Source organism: Ailuropoda melanoleuca, chromosome 12, assembly GCF_002007445.2.
Source record: "Ailuropoda melanoleuca isolate Jingjing chromosome 12, ASM200744v2, whole genome shotgun sequence".
NCBI lineage: Eukaryota > Metazoa > Chordata > Mammalia > Carnivora > Ursidae > Ailuropoda > Ailuropoda melanoleuca.
The window spans coordinates 51,889,720-51,897,864 of record NC_048229.1 but is presented as its reverse complement, the minus strand read 5'-3'; the positions used below and the strand labels follow the sequence as shown (position 1 = coordinate 51,897,864).

Below are 8,145 nucleotides of genomic sequence, written 5' to 3'. Positions count from 1 at the left end.
CGTATATCTGATAAGGGATTAATATCCAAAATATATAAAGAACTCATACAATTCAATAGAAACAAACAATTCCAATAAAAAAATGGAGGATCTGAATAGAATTTTTCCAAAGAGGACATACAAATGGCCAACAGATATATGAAAAGGTGCTTGACATCATTAATCATCAGGGAAATGCTAATCAAAATTGCAATATATCACTTCATGCCTGTTAGAATGGCTATTCTTAAAAAGATAAGAAATAACAAGTGTGAGGATGTGGAGAAAAGGAAACCCTTGTGCACTTTGGTGGGAATGTAAAATGGTGGAGCTGCTTTGTAAACAGTATGGAATTTCCTTAAAAAAAATTGAAAATAGAATTACCAAGGGCTCCTGGGTGGCTCAGTTGGTTAGGAAGCCGGCTCTTGATCTCAGCTCAGGTCTTGATTTCAGGGTTGTGAGTTCAAGCCCTGCATTGGGCTCCATGCTGGGTGTGGCATCTACATTAAAAAAAAAAAAAAAGAATTACCAAATGATTCAACAATCTCACTTCTGCGTATTTATCCAAAGGAATTGAAATCAGGATCTTGAGGAGGTATCTGCACCTCCATGTTCATTGCAGCACTAATCACAATAGCCAAGACATGGAAACAACCGAAGTGTTTATCGATGGATGAATGGGTAAAGATAATGTATTTGTACATGTAAGATGGAATATTATTCAGCTATAAAAAGGACACCCTGCCATTTGCAACACTATGGATGGACCTTAAGGGCATTATCCTAAGTAAAATAAGTTAGACAGAGAAAGACAAATACTGTATGATCTCATTTATAAGTGAAATGTAAAAACAAACTCACGAATACAAAGAAAAATTGGTGGTTGCCAGAAGCAGGGGGTAGGGAGTGGGGAAAATGTGTGAAGGAGGTCAGAAGGTACAAAGTTCCAGTTATCAAATAAATGAGTCCTGGGGATATAATGTACAGTAGGGTGACTATAGTTAATGATACTGTGTTGCATGTTTGAAAGTTGTTAAGAGAGTAAATCTTAAAAGTTCACATCACAAGAAAAAAACGTGTAACTGTGTGTGGTTATGGATGTTAACAAACTTACAGTGTTAATCATCTCATAATACATACATACATCAGATCATAGCTAGAGGAAGGGAAGGAGGGCTGGTTTCAGGTGGAGAAAAAAGCGTACACAGAGACCTTGAATCAAGAAAGGGCATGGGTGGTTCAGGCAGTCGCAGGAATGTGAATGTGGTTTCAGTGTAAAAATCAAGAAGAAAAGGCATGAGGTGTGGATAGAGATGCAGTCAAAGACCTGGAAAAGATTTGGGACTCGATTCTAAAGGTAAAGCCACTTAAGGTTTTAGGTTAGGGAGGGCAGTGACAGGGGCACCTGGGTGGCTCAGTTGTTAAGCGTCTGCCTTCGGCTCAGGGCGTGATCCCAGAGGGATGGAGCCCCACATCAGGCTCCTCCGCTGGGAGCCTGCTTCTTCCTCTCCCACTCCCCCTGCTTGTGTTCCCTGTTCGCTGGATGTCTCTCTCCCTGTCAAATACATAAAATAAAATCTTAAAAAAAAAAAAAAGAGGGCAGTGACACACCGCTATCCCTAAAACCTAGAACAGTATTGAGCCCTTAATAGGTGTTCAATAAATATTAATGAACTGAACACCTAGCTTGACTTCCAGCCCAGTGTTCCCAAGATAAAATTGATCACGCTGATTAGACTGATTGCCTCTGTCATCATTAAGAATGGGGCACTTCCGTGGCTCAGTCAGTTAAGTGTCTACCTTCAGCTCAGGTCATGATCTTGGGGTCCTGGGATCGAGCCCCGCATTGGGCTCCCTGCTCAGCAGGGAGTCTGCTTCTCCCTCTCCCTCTGCCTGCCACTCCCTCTGCTTGTGCTCTCTCTCTCTCTCTCAAATAAAGAAATAAAATATTAAAAAAAAAAAAGGAATGTAAACTCTTGGGCACCTGGGTGTCTCAGTCAGTTGAGTGGCCAACTCTTGGTTTGTGCTCAGGTCATGATCTCAGGGTCATGAGATCGAGCCATGTATCAGGCTCTGCATTCAGCATCTAGTCTGCTTGTCCCTCTCCCTCTGCTCCTCCCCCCACTCATGCACTCTCTCTCTAAAATAAATAAATAAATCCTAGAAAAAGAAAAAAGAAAAAAAAAGAATGTAAACTCTTCTAGTTCTTTCTCTCTCTGAGTGACTTTGTCCAGGATGAAATCTCCCTCTCCTTTACATGATCACCTGTCCTTCCGCTGTGCTCTCTGGAACCCTCAGCTCTCCTTATATTCCACAGGCTTCAATGCCAGGAGGACGGGCTGTGTCCTGTCTACTGCCCAGTGTGCCCACCAGACCCTCACTCCTCATGTCATCAAGGCTCATGCCCCTAAGCCCATCATTTCCATTTCCCTATCGGAGAATGATTTCGACGTTCTTCCTGTGGATCAGGCCAAAAAACTTTGGGGTCATCCTTGATTCCTCTTTCTCTCGCCACCTGCATTCAATTCACCTGAAATTTCTGTCAACCTAACCAGTCCTCATCTCTTCCATTGCCAATCCTCCGGCCCAAGCTTCCATCATCTCTTACCAGCATTATTGCAATTTTCCTCCCAACTGGTCTCCCTGCCTCCATCTTTCCTCCTACAGTAATTTCTTCTCAATATAGAAGCTGTGGTTGTAATTTTATGGGTCAACCTGGCTGGGTCAGAGTGCCTAGATTTTTGATCAAACATTAGTCAAGGATTCTGTGGGGGTATTTATGGGTGAGATTTACATTTAAATCAGTGTACTTTGAGTAAAGAAAATTGCCCTTCATAATGTGGGTGGGCCTCATCTAATCAGTTGAAGGCCTGAATAGAACAAAAAGACTGACCTCCCCCAAGCAAAAGAGAATTCTGCTAGAGACAGCCTTTGAACTTTAACCCATTGAAGAATCCATTGGCTCTTCCCTAGGTTCTCAGCCTGCTGGTGCACCTGCAAATTTTGGACTTCCCAATCTGCATAATCATGTGAACCAATTCCTTAAAATTGATCAATCTCTCCCCCCCCCCCAATCTCTCTGTCTCTCTCTCTCTCTTTTATTGGTTCTGTTTCTCTGGAGAACCCTAATAGAGCAGCTAAGATAGCTTTTTAGTTATTTACACATTTGTTTATTTATTTTAAAAGATTTTATCTATTTATTTGACACAGAGAGAGAGACAGCAAGAGAGGGAACACAAGCAGGGGGAGAGGGAGAGGGAGAAGGAGGCTTCCCGCTGGGCAGGGAGCCCAATGCGGAGCTTGATCCCAGGACCCTGAGATGATGACCTGAGCCGAAGGCAGACGCCCAACAACTGAGCCACCCGGGCGGCCCTAGGATAATTTTTTTAAAAAGTGAGTCATATCCTGTCTCTCCTCTCTTCAGAATAATTCAGTGCTTCCCCTCTGATTCAGAGGAAAAGCCAAAGTGGAGCAAACGGCCTTGTAAGGTCCTTCAGGATCTGCTCCATCTACCTACCTCCTCAAGCTTACCTCCTGTTACTCTTGCCCTCGCTACTTCTGCCACCGTAGCCTACAGAAGTAAAGATGCAACATGCATAAATTTGTAATTGCGTCAGGCAGGGACGGTGTTTGTAAAGCCTTGACGTTGGGGTGTGAGCACCAGGAGAGTGAGTGGGGAAGAGAAGAGGACGAAGGACAGACTCGAGTGTTCAAGACAAACTCTAGCGTTCAGAGGTCTGAGAGAAGAGGAGGAAGGAGGGAAAGGAAGGCACTGTGGTGTACCTGAAACTAAGAGAAGAAAGAGCCTCAAGGGAAGGGAGTGAGAACCTGTGTCCAGCAATACTGATGATACCAAAGATACACAAATGGACGTCGGATTGGTAGCAATGTGGTCTGCCCACCGAGAGCAGTTTTGGCGAACGGTGACCTATAACCAGATTGAGGCAGATTTTTACAAGGGTTTGGGAGGAGAGAAATCAGAATGTAGAGAATTCTTGAGTTTTGCTGCAAAAGGGAGATGAAAAATAGTACAGGGGCGGGGGAGGCTCAGAAGAGCTTTGTTTTGTTCGTTCATGTGCTGTTGCATCGAGATAAAGGAAACCAGGGGCGCCTGGGGTGGGGGTAGGGCTCAGGTCAGTTAAGCTTTTGACTCTTGGTTTTCAGCTCGGGTCATGATCTCAGGGTCATGAGATCGAGCCTCGCATCATCGGGCTCTGCACTCAGCGGGGTGTCTGCTTGAGATTCTGTCTCTCTCTGCACCCCCTTGCATGCACACCTGTGCTCTCTCTCTCAAATTAATTAATTAATTAAGTAATTAAATCTTAAAAAAACAAAAGAAACGAGAGCAGGTCTGGTGTTGGTAGAAATGATTCAGAATTAGGACTCCCTGGTCCTCCCTGCTTCCTGTCCTCTTTGAGTTGAGTAAGTGACTCTTCTCTCCAGGAAGAATCCACTGCCTGTGTCCTGGACACCCTCCCCTCCCACCACGTCAGGACCCCCCTGCCGCTGTTGACCCCTCACTCAACACGCTCCCGTAATAAAACCCCACACCCGTGCGTGTTCCAGACTCCCCGTGGGAACCCACCCTGGCCAGCCTCGCGAGGGGGCTGGCCGCCAAGGAAGTCAGTTGCCAGACTTCAGTCTCCCATTCTGGCCTCCCCTCAATGCTGATAGGACTTCTCCCTGCCCCTGCGAGTTTCTCACCTCCACTCTGGGACTTCTGTTTCTAAGTCCCTCAAGTCTGTCCCCAGGAGCAGCTGACAACAGCCACTGTCTCCCCCAGAAAGCTCTTCCTCCCTTTCCCGATGGCCTCTGGGAAACTCGCCCTCCCCCCTTCCCTCTTACCTGTCTGCTTTCTCCTCTGTTGTCCCCAGACGTCTCCTCTTTCCACTCCACCTTCTCTTCCCAGGCAAGCTCACCCATTCCCTTGGCTTTGCTCTCCATCTGGCCACCACTGCCAAGTGCATCTCCAGGGTACACCTGTCTTCTGAGTGCCAGAGTGCTGGCTCCGCACCTCTACCTGGCTCAAATACACAGAACCAGAATACACTCACGCTCTTCCTCCCCAGACCTGCTTCACCCCCAGCCTCATTCCATCTCCTTATTGCAAGCTCCACCACTCACCCTCTTGCTCCAGCCAGAAACCTGAAGCCCTCCCTGAGTCCTTCATCCTTTGTCACCAAGCCCTGTGGATTTCACTGCCCAGATAAGCAAAACATATCTATTGGGTTCTGTTTTCTTAACAATGACAGGAGATGTGCTATTTTAGATAGGATGGTCGGAGAAGGCCAGCGGCGTTGGCACTGAGATCTGGCTGAAGTTAGCGAGCAAGCGATGCAGAGATCCTGAGGGAGAGCACGGCGGGACAAGCAGTAGTGAATACAAAGGGCTTGAGGTGGGAGGGCGCGTCGTGTGCTGGGGGAACGGCAGGGATGTCAGTGCGTCTGGAGCAGGGTGACAAGGGCGAGAGTGGTAGGAGTCGATGTCAGAGGGGGATGTGGAGCTGGTCTTGTGCATGCCCACATGCCACCGTGAAGGGTCTGGCTGTCACTCCGAATACAGTGGGATGTTAGAGGAGGGTATTGAACGGAGCTGACCTGGTCTGGCTTACAATTTTATTTTTGTTTTATTTTATTTTATTTTAAAGATTGTATTTATTCATTTGGGAGAGACAGAGACAGAGAGAGCACAAGCAGGCGGAGAGGCAGAGGGAGAAGCAAGACTCCCCGCTGAGCTGGGAGCCTGATGTGGGGCTCAATCCCAGGACCTTGGGATCATGACCTGAGCCAAAGGCAGATGCCCAACCATCTGAGCCACCCAGGCGCCCTGGCTTACGATTTTTCAGACCTCACATTGGTTGCTATATGTAAAGTAGGCTGAATTAGGTAGATCAGTTAGGAGGTTTTCCGATATTTCCGATGAGAGATCACGGTGGCTGGAACCAGAGCGGAGATAGTAGAGGTAATGAGGTGCCCAGATTCGGGACACACACACACACACACACACACACACAACACACACACCTCTTACTATGAAATGATTTATACACATAGCTGTGTATAAAACAGAGTACATATACACCAAGAAGTTGAAAGAATAATAAATAACAAAACCCACACTCATGTGCCCACCACCCACGCTGAGAGCTATAAATGCCTCAGAAGGGCCCAACAGGCCATCTACAATAGTATTCCCCATTCTGTAAGATGTAACTTCTCACTCGATTGCTATGTAATGACTCCCTCGCTTTTCTTTATAGTTTCATTGCTTCTCTCTGTATCTCTAAACAATATGGCACTGTGTTTTGAAAAAGTTCTAGCAAGCCCAAGCATAGCAGTGTCAGGAAAGGGGAGTCCTGCCTCTGCTTCTTGGAAGCAGGCTCCCAGGAGCAGGGAAACAGAACAGGGCCTCAGGGACTTGGTCTTGGTTTTACCTTCTGGAGGCTTGAAGGGCTCCTGCTGGGAAGTCAGTGAGCAAGGTCCTTGAGTGAGAAATAGAGCATTCACTCCAGCTGGAAGATCTGGTAGGGCAGGTATGAGTCAGGGGCCGGATGTCCAGGAATACAGTCAGAGGAAGTGTTCAGTTGTAAGCTTGTCCAAGGCTCTTCCAGCTCCCAGGAATAGGGCCAGGCCACACCCTTCTGAAGGGTGAAATGGGTGCCCTCCGCTGACTGAGGTCAGCAGGGCATAGCCAGGGACTCACCATCCACAGGGAGAGCAGGAACTCATCAGCCCGTGGTGAAGACAAGCCGAGTGCAGAGTAGAATCTGGGTACCTTACCAGGGCATCCCGTCCCAGAATAAGAAGGGAGTACCATGGCAGCAGGGGTCTTTGTGATGACACGGCAGTTTCTCGGAGTCACACTGCTCCAGTCTGGACTGGTCGCTGTCTCCGTCCCACCTACACACGATCCCCATATCTGGAGGTATTACTAATATGCTCAGGATTCTGAAATTACTTGAGGATATGTTCTGGTGTGGGTTTGTTTTTATTCATTGTGCTGGACATTCAGAAGTAACTCATGCCCTCTAGTCTTGGGAAATTTTCTTGAATTATTTAGTTCACAGATAGTCTTTCTTTTGTCCTCTCTATTGTCCCTTCCCGGAAACCCTATTAATTGAATATTGGACCTTCTAAATTGCTCTTAGAATTTTTTTCTTTACCTTCCATCTCTTAGCCTACTTTCTGAAACAGTTTCTCAACTTAACATTTCTATTTAACATTTCTGTTGAATTTTCATTTCTGCTATCGTGTTTTTACTGACTTTTTGTTCTCTGAATTTATTCTGTTGCTATATATATTATACATATAATATGCATTTTTTTCCTCTTTTTTTTCTCTCATGAATGTAATTTTCATCTCCTTGGGAACTTTTGGAAAGATTTCCTCTCGGCAGTTTCTGTTCCTTGCTCTTTGTTGTTTGGATTTTTATCTTCTGTGTTAAAAGTTTTCCTCTGATGTCTGGTAGATCTTGGCAATCTGCTCATAATTAAAAATTGGGGGGGGGCGCCTGGGTGGCACAGCGGTTAAGCGCCTGCCTTCGGCTCAGGGCGTGATCCCGGCGTTATGGGATCGAGCCCCATATCAGGCTCCTCCGCTATGAGCCTGCTTCTTCCTCTCCCACTCCCCCTGCTTGTGTTCCCTCTCTCACTGGCTGTCTCTATCTCTGTCGAATAAGTAAATAAAATCTTTAAAAAAAAATTGGGGGATAAAAAGCTGATGGGTGTAAATGGACTTGAGGTTTCTTTTTAGGGTGATATAAATGCTCTAAAATTGGATTTTGGTGCTACAGCGCCTGGGTGGCTCAGGCAGCGAAGCACCTGACTCTTCATTTTGGCTCAGGTCATGATCTCAGGGTTGTGAGATCGAGCCCCACGTTGGGCTCCACACTGGGTATGGAATCTGCTTAAGATGCTCTCTCTCCCTCTGCCTCTCTCCAACCCCCCCCAAAATAATAATAAAATATAAAATAAAATAAAATTGGATTGTGGTGATGATGGTACAACTCTGTAAATATGGTAGAATCTGTTGACTTTACATGTTTAATGGGTGGATTTGTAGAATATAAATTATATCTCAATAAAGCTTTTTTCTCTTTCTTTTTCTTTCTTTCTTTCTTTCTTTCTTTCTTTCTTTCTTTCTTTTCTTTCTTTCTTTCTTTCTAAAA

General features: G+C 45.9%; 1 long non-coding RNA gene across 1 annotated transcript; it reads right to left on the bottom strand.

Annotated features, from left to right (window-relative positions):
- Nucleotides 1-421: 421 nt before the first annotated feature.
- LOC117804561 lies at nucleotides 422-6,880 on the bottom strand. The gene is made up of 3 exons (XR_004629041.1): nucleotides 6,413-6,880; nucleotides 4,825-4,999; nucleotides 422-479 (listed from the first exon to the last, which is right to left on the bottom strand). It is a non-coding gene; the product is annotated as an uncharacterized LOC117804561 (long non-coding RNA).
- Between the last annotated feature and the right edge of the window lie 1,265 nt (nucleotides 6,881-8,145).